At 40.4% G+C, this 13,348-nt stretch overlaps 1 long non-coding RNA gene across 1 annotated transcript in view; it reads right to left on the bottom strand.

Annotated features, from left to right (window-relative positions):
- LOC111557524 overlaps nt 1-13,348 on the bottom strand; it is a 338,367-nt gene that overhangs the window by 308,114 nt on the left and 16,905 nt on the right. Inside the window, exon 3 of the long non-coding RNA XR_006588991.1 lies at nt 370-467. This is a non-coding gene — a long non-coding RNA (uncharacterized LOC111557524). The remainder of the gene's footprint in view (nt 1-369; nt 468-13,348) is intronic.

Consider the following 13,348-nt stretch of genomic DNA (forward strand, 5'->3'; position numbering starts at 1 on the left):
TTCAGAGGCGAACATCAGTATTGTTCCGCACACTGGGAGAGAAACAGAAAAGTTACAGAATGTATTCAAACCATGCAGTTGCTCTATTTTTTTAAATTCAGATTTCCTTGAGAATTGCATTAAAAGTCAGAGGGCTAATATGGCCCCTGGAGGTGAAAAGAAACCAAAATTTATCCAGAGCTTTTCATGGGTTAGGTCTTCTACTTGTCACTTTGCCTTCTTATCTCATCGATTCTCACTGCAATGCTGTAAGAGATTATCCCTTTATCCTCATTTTCTAAAAGGAAATTTGGAGGCTCAGAGAATATAAAAGACTTGCCCAAGACCACTCAGCAAATGAAGGTAGAATTAATAATATTGTTCACTCACTCAGCTGTTTGTTGAGTGCTTTTGCCAAGCACTGTTCTGGGCACTGAAGATACATCTGGGAACGAGACTAAGACCTCTGTCTTCATGGAGCAAACATTCTGGACAGGAGACAGATAATAAACATGGTAAAGATATAAAATATCTAGTACGTTGAAACAACAAATGCTTCAGTAGTCATTGAGGCTGTTTACCAAATATTTCCTGTGCTCAGCTTTCTCTGCGTCTGGCTCTAGCAAATGAGTGGTAGGTGGAATCGCTTCTGACTGGAGTATGTGATTGCTGGTTTGAGACTCTCCAGGACACTCTCTATCCCCTCCCATGCTGATAGGCAAGGATTTAGGTGATAATCATCCCATCAGTCTGGGTCCCAGGTAAGAACTCAAGAGCTCAGCGCTACAAACAGGGTAAAGGTTGTATGCAAAAGAGAGGTTCAACTACAAGTGTAAGGAATGGACATTTCATTAGGAATAATACAGTAAGGGGAGCTCTGAGGCCCTGCTCTGGAGTTCAAATCCAACAGTACAAATGAGCCTAAAGCCTGAAGCCAAGGAAATAGGGTTTTACAAGTCACATCCCATTGTGGAAAGAGCATGGTATAGTGCAGGAGAGACAGAAAGTGACTCAAGGAGATGTGGGTTCAAATCTCAGCTCTACCATTACTAACCAGCTGAACAAAAACCCTTGAAACAGTTGAAACAGCTAATAGATGAACATCAGTTTATTTTCAAATGCAAATGACAAAGTGGCTGTATAGAATTGTTGTAGTAAGGGCTAAATACGGTATATTATGTGAAGTCAAAGTGCTTGGTCCCATGTTCATTAACTGTCAGTGCTGCGCTATCCCTGTCTCCCGCACCCCAGTAGCCTTCTTCAGGCCTCCGTTCCTGAGAATTAGAAGTTGTGTGTTGTCTGCAACAGGCTACAAGCATGACTTTTCTCCAATGACTGTAATTAGAGTCTTTCCTTTTAAGAGTCTGGTTCTTGTATTCCTCACTTTGGTTTCTTGTTTTGTTTTGTTTGTGTGCTTTCTTTCTTCTTCTTCTGTTTTTTGTTTGTTTGTTTGGTTTTGTTTTGTTTTTTGCTTCATTTGTCTTCAAAAAATCATTAATGTGTCCACTGTTCAACAACATGTCAAAGACTAAACACTGATTCTCATTTCCTATGGCAGTCACTATATTTCCTTCTCCTCTTTTTGCCTCTCTCTCTTTCCAAAACAAAGCAAAACAAAAACAAAACAAACAAGCAAACAAAGAAACCAGTGAGAGCACAGCTTCCTAGCTCCCCTGCAGTGGTCTCCATCCTGTGCATCTTCCTCTTCTCTCTTGGGACCTTGTCTGTTGATTGAGACATATAATTGGATTAAGCAGGTTTATGTCTCTGTGTCCTGTTTCCTGTACAATTTATGTCCTTCACCACACATCAGTAAGAAGCAAAAAAGGAAGTGTCTTCCTTGTTCACAGAGAAAAACCAATTACCCTTCTTCTAAAATGAAATCATATGTATTTATTTGGTGGGAAGTCTTCAAAGAAACCAAAAGGATCCCTCTAAAATATTCAGGCCATCTTTACAACCCCCTGGAGTCAGGCTTAATGTTTATTAACTAAAAGTTTATTGGTTACCTACTAGGCACTAGATATCAAATACAAACAAGAAGGGGTCACTCCCCTTTAGAAGTTCACAGTCTGGGAGGGAAGCAGACATGACTCATTACACTGCAGTGTGATTCATACAGTGTAAGACTGCAGTGGTCAGAAGTGGCCCAAGGGAAGGTGTGATTAATGCAGTGGTGCTTGGGGCAGGAATGGTGGGCTGGATGGGACGTAAGATGGCGATAAGGTTGGAGAGATCAGCCAGGCCTGGTCATGTAGAACTCCAATTATATGGGAGAAAAAAGTGTGGAGTTTTCTTGTTTTCCCCAAGAGAGGAGAGGATTAGAAGATGTGGATGTGGAGGTTGATTCCATTGTGAATCTGGATTGGTTCTAATTCAAAAATGGAAAGAGGAGAGAATGGAATTAATTAGACACTGTGCTGGGAAGTTAAACATATTACCTTGTTTGAACCTCAGAACACCACAGCATGTACCTGCTTTGCCCCAACCTGTTCTTATTGCCCCTATTTTATACATGAGAAGACTAAGGTTCAGAAACATTTGTCTCACATCTGCCCACTGGCCTTGAGAGACATAGCAAAGCTCTTGAGTGCTGGTTGGGGAACCAAAATGATATGTCCTTTCCACATGGGTTTTCTTCTACTAGTCTGTCCACGCCAAGGGCTTTTATGATTATGGCTTCTTTTTTTTTAATTTTTAATTTATTTTGAGAGAGAGAAAAAGCACAAGCAGGGGAGGGGTAGAGAGAGAGGGAGAGAGAGAATCCCAAGCAGGCTCCTCGCTGTCAGTGCAAAGCCTGACACAGGGCTGGACCTCAGGAACGGTGAGATCATGACCTGAGCTGAAATCGAGAGTTGGATGCTTAACCGACTATGCCACCCAGGTGCCCCTATGATTATGGTTTCTTAAAGCCGACGGAAGCTAGATGAACGAATGGTAGCTGGAGAAAAGATGAATACTCAGTAAACTGTTCACTTCCCAAAGATGGCATAATTTCAGATAAAGATGTTAAGGCCTCTGAAACACCTTTGCTCTCTCCCACTGTTTGGAACTTCAACATTGATACACAAGAGAACCTTAGACCCCAGAAGATCATAATTGAATGAACAGTGCTTGCATAAAAGACATATGGCCATCACAAAGCTTTGCCCTACAACACAAAGAAGCATTTCTTGGGGGTCCAAAGTGAACCATCTCATCATCACCAAGCAACCAGATCATATTCTCACATCTCCTTCTGACAGAGGAGACGGATGGTGGTGCTGGGGGCTCCAAACAACTCCCACGGGCAGTCAAGTTCTTCAGCAAGCTTCCTCCCTGGGGTCGACTACCTGGAAAAGGAGATCTTCTCCACCCTTGCTTCTGTGGGGTGAATCAGGAGGAGTGGACCAATAAATCTGGTCTTCCCCTCAAGTCCACATTCTCAAAAAGGATGGTGATTTTTATTTTGCAGTTTGCAGGTTCACCAGGGCATATCACCAGGTGACTGGCCAATAAAGGCCCAAAACAACATGGATGTCGGGCAGGACCATGGCCACTGGACCAAGCCACTGGACCACTGGGCCACTGGGCCACTGGACCAAGAACCTAGGTCTCCAGAAACCAGCTCAAGCCATCTCTCTGGATTACATGTGTGATAAGGAGTTGCCAGGCTGCCTGGCAATGTGAAGAAACTCAGATGTGCAGCCAAAGAATCACTACTCAATCTGTTCAGAGGGTTAGGCTTCCAAAGAGGGAGGAAGTAGTTCAGGGAAAGATGTGAGGGGTCATGGTGGCCCGGCCTATCGCTCCTCCCTACAGGTCAGCCAAGTCAGGCCCTGTTTTATCAGATGGGATGCAGCCTCTCTTCTTTCACTGCTTCCTTGAAATGTACAGCCCAGATTTAGCAATTCTTGCCTCCATTATGTTCGGACAGAACTGATTCTTTGGCTCAAGTACTGAAAAGCAGACATTCTGTGGGTTGCCTGGCACCCTTGGTCTCCCTTCACCCCCCTAAAAGCCCTTTAGGTCAGATGACGCAGATAATACCAATGACCTCTCTCTGACAAATGAGGACTCCGACAGAGGGAGACTGCCTGACTACTCCAGCAGTTTTCTCCTTGCATGTCCTGCGGGATTAGACAGTGTGGCCCTGGTTCTCACTGCCACACACTTACATGCTGCAATTTTAAGCCAAATGAGTCTCTCCTTTTTCAAACTGCTGTAGGGCAATAGTTTCATAATGCGGAGGAACTCCATCAAATTTGGATTTTATTTATAAGATGAAAGGTCCCCTTTGTATGCAGGCACAATGGGAAGAGGATACACGTCAAGACCATCTTCCTGAACTCTTATGGTTTTTTTGTCCATCTCAAAGCAATGCTGTGTGTCTAAAAAAAGCCAAGAATCATTGCTATTATTGCTGTTTTTGTTGTTAACATTCTTCTTATTGACTGGTTGGTTGATTGATTGATAGTGGTGGTTGTTGTCGTCCTGGGCTCACTCTCAATCTCTCAATTCCTAATTCAAACGTTTGTTTTTCTGGCTTCTTTACCAAAACCTTATAATGAGAAGAAATTTACCATCTACATGGCCCTGCTCTGCCTCCATCCCCTCCCTAATTTTTTCCTCACTATAGAAGTCATAAAGTCACACATTTTGCAGCCTTTATCCATTTCCTATGGTTGTAAAACTTCATGGCACTAGGATTTCTTTCCATCTATAAGATGTTCTAATTCAAAATTTTGTGTTCCTTTATGTCAGTGCTAAGCAACCTTTTTACTCTCAGGTAATTTAGGAAAAAAATAATAACCTCTACACGTTATTCTTTTTTCTCTACAGTTCAAAATGAAGACGGCTGTATTGGGTCCCAAGAGGCCTCCACTGCTGGAGGGACTGGAGAGCTGGGCCCCAGAAAGCTCTTCTGCCCCTTCATCACAATGGCCTTGGGAGTTGAGGGTCGCTCCAGGGCAGACTCCTCAATTTTTATGCATCCCCTGGGAGCCAGAAACCTAAGGACGCTTCCCTGGCACCACCCTCCGTGGTGGTACCAATGAGTTCTAGCGATGTCAGTGCTGCTGTGTCCTTGTTTAATATACTTCTGAGTTGGTTATGCTTATAAAATACAGTACATTCATTTGTCGATAAGTCTTCTTTAAAGTCTCATTAAGAATTCTATGGTGGGGTGCTTGGGTGGCTCAGTCAGTAAAGCATCTGACCTCAGTTCGGGTCATGATCTCGTGGTTCCTGAGTTCAAGCCCCCATCGGGCTCTGTACTGACAGCTCAGAGCCTGGAGCCTGCTTCAGATTCTATGTCTCCCCCTCTCTGCCTCTCTCTCTCTCTCTCTCTCAAAAATAAATAAACGTGAAAATTTTTTTTAATTAAAAAATAATTCTATGGTGAATGATGTATATAAAACTGATGCTCTGCCCTTGGGGCCCATTTGACTTAACATGGCTTCTCCTGTGGCTATTTCATAATATTTTTGAATTGTGAAGAAAGAAATTTTTTCTGTGCACATATTCCCACTGTTCTTTTTTGACAATAAAGTCAGTATGATGTTAAGGCGTCAGAAATAGGGTTTATAGCACTACTTGACTCATGGCAAAGTAAATGAAAGAATGATATTTGTTGTGATTTCTTCATCAATATAATTTTGGTGAAAAATGGATTGGTTTAAAATAGATGAAGTTTAATTATTTACTCAAGAAATACAGCCAGTGATAACAATGAAGACTTGACTCGAATTTTATTCCATAGCCTGGCTGTCTTGCACATTTGGATTAGGAAGCCAGAGCAGATATCCAGTTTGTTTTTCAGGCTACCTTTTTCCTTTTCATTCTACAAATGAAAGAACAGAGGGCACAATAGGGTAGGGGTGTCTCCCTAGTCTCACGGAAGGTTGATGGCTGGGATGCGGTGAGAAGGGATGCCTCCTAACTCCCCAGGCAGAACTTGTCCACTCTTCCAGGGCTCCTTACTAGCTCAGGACCATTTTCTACTGCTATTCCATGTGGGGCACCCCTTAACCCTCTCTCTTTTATTGTATTAAATGGTTGATTACTGAGGCTCAAAGCAACATGTATAAACATAGTTCCGCATCCCTGTGCACACATATTCTTCTATTTCCTCCTAGGAACTGAATCTTTTAAAGTATGGTATAAGAAAACAAATATGTTCAGTTGAAAGGCAATGTGATAGAGTTAAAAGGGTTTGGGCTTTAAAATCAGACCAATTTGGGGCGCCTGGGGGGCTCAGTCGGTTAAGCATCCGACTTCGGCTCAGGTCATGATCTCGCAGTTTGTGGGTTTGAGCCCCGCGTCAGACTCTGTGCTGACAGCTCACAGCCTGGAGCCTGCTTCAGATTCTGTGTCTCCCTCTCTCTCTGCCCCTCCCCCCACTCACTCTCCCTTTCTCTCTCTCTCTCTCTCAAAAATAAATAAACATTAAAAAAAAAAAACTTTAAAATCAGACCAATTTGGGTTTTAAAGCTGGCTATATCTCTAGCTAGCTGCATGGCCTTGACCATATTACAGTGCCTCCCTGAGCTTGAGGTCACTATTTGGACCATGGAGATGTTCCATGTACATTCCTTAGCCTTCTTTCCCATCCATGACAGTCTGTGCCAGGCAAGATAGCAGACAGATCATATCTGAAAATTCAGAACAGAATAGTGGCTCCACAAGTTCTCAAACGTGAGGACATTTTGAAGTGAAAAATGTTCATGTGCTATTTCGATATCCCATGTGTACATGCAACATGTAATACTGATCCAATCTATATGTAGTTCTTGGGACATGTATAAGTTTCTCAAATCTTGCCATAACTCTGCAGGTATACCTTCCCTACCGTCTACAATAAAAATGCCATCTCACCTTTGGTTCTCAGGATTATGCCCATCTAGCAAATCACCTTTGGTTCTCAGGATTATGCCCATCTAGCAAATACCTGATTATTCAATAACCACTATTCCATATCTGCATTTTCTGTAATGACATACCAAATAGAGAATATGTAGTATTAGAAAATATAATTTTCCGTACAACAAAAACCTGTGTACTTGAAGAATAAAAGAGCACTTTTAATAAATGGGGAAATGCATATTTTTAGAAAATATAAATTTAGAAAAGATATTTATCTTTCAAAAGGCTGTTAAGAAAGCACAGTTAACAAAGTAAGCTTTTTATCAGTTTACAACTTAAATATATCCTTTGAAATGTAAAAGCTGCAATATTTTTGTATATTCCCTTTTCTAAAACTTTCAGATAACTTCCACTAATATTTATAAGATTCTCATCAGGAAGGATAAATGCAGTTGTAACTGGATCTACTCAAATAGGCATTAAAAAAAAAAAAAAAAGTTCTGTTGCCTGGCTGGCCCAGAGAGTCAACAATAGTTTGAACACTCTGAAGGAGGCAATATCCAGGCACTTCATGGTCCCTAGGCCCTTTGGCTCTTCACCACCCTGAAGTATGAAGAGGAGTTGGTGGTCACAGTGGTACCCTTCAGTCCAGAATCCGACCCAAGAGAAGTATCCTATGAAACAAGTCTGGTGAAAGTCCTAAATAACCCAACTGCGCTCCTTCCTGCCATCGCTTTGTATGTGAACACAACCCCCTAAACCTTTACAGACACTAGGGTTTAATTTCAAGCTTTCTAGTCACTGCTTCATTCTTCTCCGAGAGTCAACCATGTGAAGCTCCATCCAATTTCCTTGTCACTTCTAAGTTATACAAGTGAGTTTTTACTGCCAAATGACAATTACATTAAATGGAAACGGTCTGTACATACAATGATTTGATGTGAATAAGGAGGCCACTTTCCCTGATCTTGTGGGTCTCTGGGTATGCTAATGTCTTTGGGACAGAAAAGGCGTATTGAATGAATGTGCTTGCCCATGTGAATTCTCTTGTCAAGACCCATACTGCCTAATGCCAGTTCTCAGGGAGAATTCTCCACTGCCAATCTCAAATTGCATATTGTTAATGCGTGCCATTAAGATTAATCTTTGCTTTAGCTGTCAGTTCTTATTTACAGACCCCAATTTTCTTTGCTGCAGTTAACTCTAGCTATGAAATCTTCCCTCATTCTGAGGCCCTCATGCCACCTCAAATTGGCCTTAATTTGAGGATGGACCGTGTATGGAGGGGATTAAGACCCACCTGAATTCACCGTTCAGTTAATATAGATGAAACCTCCTTATCTAGTAGATTCTTCAGAAGAGTATTAATAGTGTGGCCCCCAAATTTTATTGCACATACAAATTACAATGTTCTTGGCCGAACACAGATGACAAGAGGGAAGAAAACTATATTGATTGAAAACCTACCATATATAAACATTGTCATGCTCAAAGCTTTACGTACATTAATTCATTAACAACAACCCTATGAAGAAATTAATATTTTCTCCAAATTACAAATACAGAATGTATATCTTACCCAAAGTACCCAAAGTACTTACCCAAAGTAACCCAAAGTTACCCAAAGTAACTTACCCAAAGTCACAAAGATATTAAATATAGTGGCTGAATTTTTTTTTAAGTGGGGTTGGGATATCTGTTCTGCTAGTGCTCTTTCACTAGAACAGATAGAACAAGAAGTTAAGAGCTTCCAATTTTCTCACTTTCTCAACTAATGACCATAAAAATTATGTTCTAGGAGTTTATATTATTTAGCACATAATGGTAAATAGTTGCATCTCATATTTAGAGCATATCTAATTCTAAAGGTTGTAAAGAATTAGGGAACTGATTTATTGGGACCCATTTTCTCTCTCTTGTCTCTCAACTAATTATTCATTAATTTCAGCCGAGGGGTTCTGTTTGCACCGTGTCAGTCACTCCCACCAAAAAAGTACTTGTGGGTAAGAGTTTTCAGTAGTGGACTTAAGGATCTATTTCACTAATTCAATTTCCTCAAGAAACCTGCAGCCCTCTGCATTTATTGAAAATGGACATTCCTTAGGTTGAGTCTTACGGAAATTCACAGGTGACCAACTTAACTAGAATGCATAAATATGACTTTTCCTCCTTGTCAACAGCAGTTTGTTGGCTCTTAGCACAGTCTACACAGGACTGGAATCAGAAGAGAGCGGAGCTATCTCTATATCCTAGCCATGGATATGTAGAATCAAAGGCACCAAAACAATGACTTTTATAGACACAACTTCTCATTTGGCATAGTTATGCAGTTAGTGCTTATGGGAAAGAATAAAAAAAACTCAAAAGGGAGGAGGAGAGGAAAGAAAGATATAGCAGCTTCCCCAGATAAACGTTTCCTCGAAAACATCCAATTCAATCTCTGCTTAAAAATGTGGGGCTAAACATACATACTTAACCCCTTGCTCCCTCCTTCCCAAAAGGCACTATAATGTGTTATTATTGTTTGTTTGTCTGTCTACCCGTCTGTTTGCTTTAAAGTATATAGAAGGACAAAGAAAACAGAGGAGCTAAGAGAAAGAAAATTTGGGAAGGTGGAAAGTAACTGGATGAGTAGTAATAAGCTACCAGAATCCTAAACTGGAGAAAGATGTAATTTCAAAACAATGGGAACAAAGAGGATCCTACAGATTTGCAAAGAAGAAACACAGCTTTCATGTAAAGGTTTAAGAGTCGTACTGGCATCATACTTCCTAACACAAAACGTGGAACCAAAAGGAAATTGAACAATGCCTTCAGAATTCTGAGGAAAATTATTTCCTACCCTGAAGACTATGCCCAACTAAGCTATCAGCTATATGTGACAGGAATAAATGTTCAGACACACAGGTTTTAAAAAGATAATTTCCTTGTAACTCTTCTTGGGAAACTACTAGAGAGTAAAGCAAAGAGAAGAAGGCTTGAGATCCTAAAAATAGAGAATCTAACATGTATCAAAGGGAATCTCCAGGATGATAGTGAAGGGACATTGCAAGAAAACTCTCCCTAGAAAGTAACTAGTTTGAGAAGCAGGCACTGAAGGGTTTCGCATGCGGAATATTTATTAGCGATCAATACTTCTCAGATTATAGGAAGAAAGGAGAGGACAAGAGGACAAGAGGACAAGGCAGAGGCAAGACTGAGCAGAATGAAGAACTGCATTGTGATGCAGATAAAATAATACCTTGGCCACCCCCTCGGGAAGCTGTGGAGTATTACAGCACGTTGAAGTTATCCCACAGTGGGCTGAAGTGCCTTTTATTCCCTCTCCATATCGATCTTTGGATACAGGCCACCTTGGGAAGGCCATGCCCTTGGGAGGGCCAGCTCTCTGCAGGGGAGGCAGAAGACGAGGGAGCTGACAGCAGCTGGACCAAAAAAAGATCCCGCCCTTGAAAGGGCTTCTGGGCAACACATCTCCATGTTCACCACACCATCTCAGGTGGGAGCAGGTTAAAAGAATACAGAAGAAAGTTCTTCAAGGAGATGAAATTAATAAACTATCTAATATGTTTTTGATTTTACACAACTGGGAGTAAATTTGGGGATGAACTGAAGAGAACATACAAACCTAAGCAAAGGACAAAAACAAGATTAACTCCAAGGACAATGAAATATTGTGCGAGAAAAGGAATCGTGCAATACTGCGTGCCCAGCTATGAATCATCTTTATACGGTCACATAATTATTTTGAAAGTGGGGAAATGCGCACTGTGGATAGGGGTAAATCCTCATCTACCAGAGTGGGAAATCAACATGAGTACTTTAAAAAGTTTTTGCAAACCAAGAAATAGCAACATTCTAATATTTAGTTGGCTTTCCGTGAATTATAAGTGTACAATAGAGTAATAGTGGTATTATTATTATATCATTATTGTTATTTATAAAAACAAACAAGAGGGCTGGATAGCTTTTATTTCGTGGCCTGTAAATCTATCTTACTAGAAATGATGCCTGCCTATCTATAATCTTCTGGACTATTTTATTCCAGAATATTTTAATACCTGACTAACAAGGGTCTCAGGTTATAAGTTCCACTTCATCAATTCTCATTCAACAAGTGGAATGATAGAAGAAAAACTTGCCGTGCCCTGACAACAACCTGGATATTCATCAAATGCTCCGTGTTCCCAGACTTAGGGCTTTGCACATGCTTTTCTGGCTTCTTGGACTGGTCTTGGCCCCATTCTCTGCAGAAGTTGCTGCTTCTCTTTGAAGCTTGAATGTCAGCCGTAGCCTGAGGCCTTCCAGGAGTAGGACCCCTCTATCTCAATACGTCTTCTGTTACTCTCTGACCGAGTCCCCAACATTTCCAACAAGCTCCTGTTATTTTATTTATTCACTCATCCGGTTTTCTTCTTAACTCTCTCCAGCCTCAAAAGACATTTCCATACAACCAGGGGCCCTGTCTGTCCTTTTTACTCTGTATCCAGGTACTTGGTAGGTGCTCAATGAACAGGTATTGAAATAAGTACATAAATACATAAAGTGAGCTTCACAGTTAAGATGATTAGGCAACCTTCTGATTTGGGGGTGTATTTCAGAGTAGTCACAATGTCGCTGATGGTGGCTGTTTGATCTCGTCACTGCAAATGTGGGACTGAGCACTCTCAAATGAGTTTTCAAAGCCACTAGACAGATAACCTCCTACATTCCAAACCATGCCTTTCTAAATGCCCAAGTTCAGAGCCACAGTTGGTAAGTCGTTCAGTATGTGCCAGCCGTTCCACCAATACAGAAATTGACAGAGCGGAAAGCAAAGATACGAACACATTGTTACCATCATTTATTGAGCATTTACTACCAATAAGGCACTCTCTCACCCTCGTAATAATCCCGATAATTTTGTTTTGTTTTTTGATTCTCAGTTTAAGATGAGAAAATAGAGGCTCAGAGAACTTAGTAACTTGTCTAAGAACACACGGCAAGTAATTATCTGAGTGCTAAATGAGAACTCAGGTCTGTCATTTCTAAAGCTGGTGCTCTTTCTGCTATAAAATGTCATTTCTAGAATTTAAATTTGTACCTTTTCACACCCAGAAGATCAAACCACAGTAGCTAAAACTGTGCCATTATAATAACACAGCCCTTTTATAAAAGGAAAACTTAGGAAACCAACTCCTCCTTCAGTTTGCTGTCAAGAAACTTAAAGAGTTTTTTTGCTCATGGATCACTTACGCAATTTTATATAATGACCCTGAGAATCACGGCTCAATCACTGAGGCCTCAGCATAAATCAAGAGAGGAAATGATAATAAATATCTTTGAGCTAATAATGGAAAAGTACCAAAGTCTTCCAGGGTTACAGGTTAGCAGGAAAAGATATAAAATGTAAATGACACTTCATTTACTGTAAGAACAAGGTACAAATGTTCAGAGTAATTTCTCTCCACCATGAATTCCTAATGAAATGTTGAGATCAATGTCAAGCAGATTACGGAAACAGGACATGGAATTGATGTCAAAATAAGTCAAACCCAATGAAGTAAGTTAGAGGAAACGGGGCCATATGATCCTTTGTCTTTGGTTTCAAGAACAAAGAACCACATTTCTTTCTCTTCTCAAAGCAACAGTATTTAGAAGTTATTAGTTATGCTGAAAATGCCAAATTTTTATGGTACAGTTATAGCTTCAAAAGATGCTGGACAAAACAAAACAATCTCCCCCTTAAAACAAAACTTATCAAAATAATTTTTAACACAATCTTAATTTCAAGTTTCCATATTAATTGTTATTTTGATAGACACACGAAGATAATTTATAGTGAAAAATATATGGAAAAAAATCTTTGTGAGAAGAGTCCCAATTTCCTATTTTCAGAAGAATCATAATCACAATTTCTCTGATTATAAAATACACGTTCATTATTTGAAACTTGAAAAATGAGAAAGAAAACTCTTCCATAATCCTACAAACCATGATAATTTTCCTATAGGAATAAATACATTTATATATTACATATGTAATAGATATTTCATGCTTCATTTTAGGCTGTTCATAATCTACTCCCTACTCTGTGCTTGGAGATTAGGGTTTTCCAGGATGATCATGATTTTATGTATTTTTTTTTAATTATGGTGGTCTTTATTGAACATACGGTTCCACATGATGTGGTTCATATGCCTTCAAAAATTTTTTCATATAAATACATTTGGCAGTCTTGCTGGATGGTGTTTTCACACTGAGTTCAAAATCTATGTTATTAAAACCCCACAATCCACCTTCACGCCACCCATGTTATCAGACACCTGACCCGGAAGGACATGGGTTGAGGGTGTTGAACTGACATCCTAGTGAAGCCCCATCCTGCTGACCCTTCTCGGCACCATCCCCTTTTCTCTTTGCTCAGCAGCGATCTCCATAGAAATCTCTTTCAGAATCTCACATTATAGGTATCAGTGAAAGGGAGTGGGTTTTGCCCTTGCCCATTACTGCCATAAAACCAACCCAGAGGCTTCCTCCTCTCTAT

Source organism: Felis catus, chromosome D4 (genome assembly GCF_018350175.1).
Source record: "Felis catus isolate Fca126 chromosome D4, F.catus_Fca126_mat1.0, whole genome shotgun sequence".
NCBI classification, from domain to species: Eukaryota; Metazoa; Chordata; class Mammalia; order Carnivora; family Felidae; genus Felis; species Felis catus.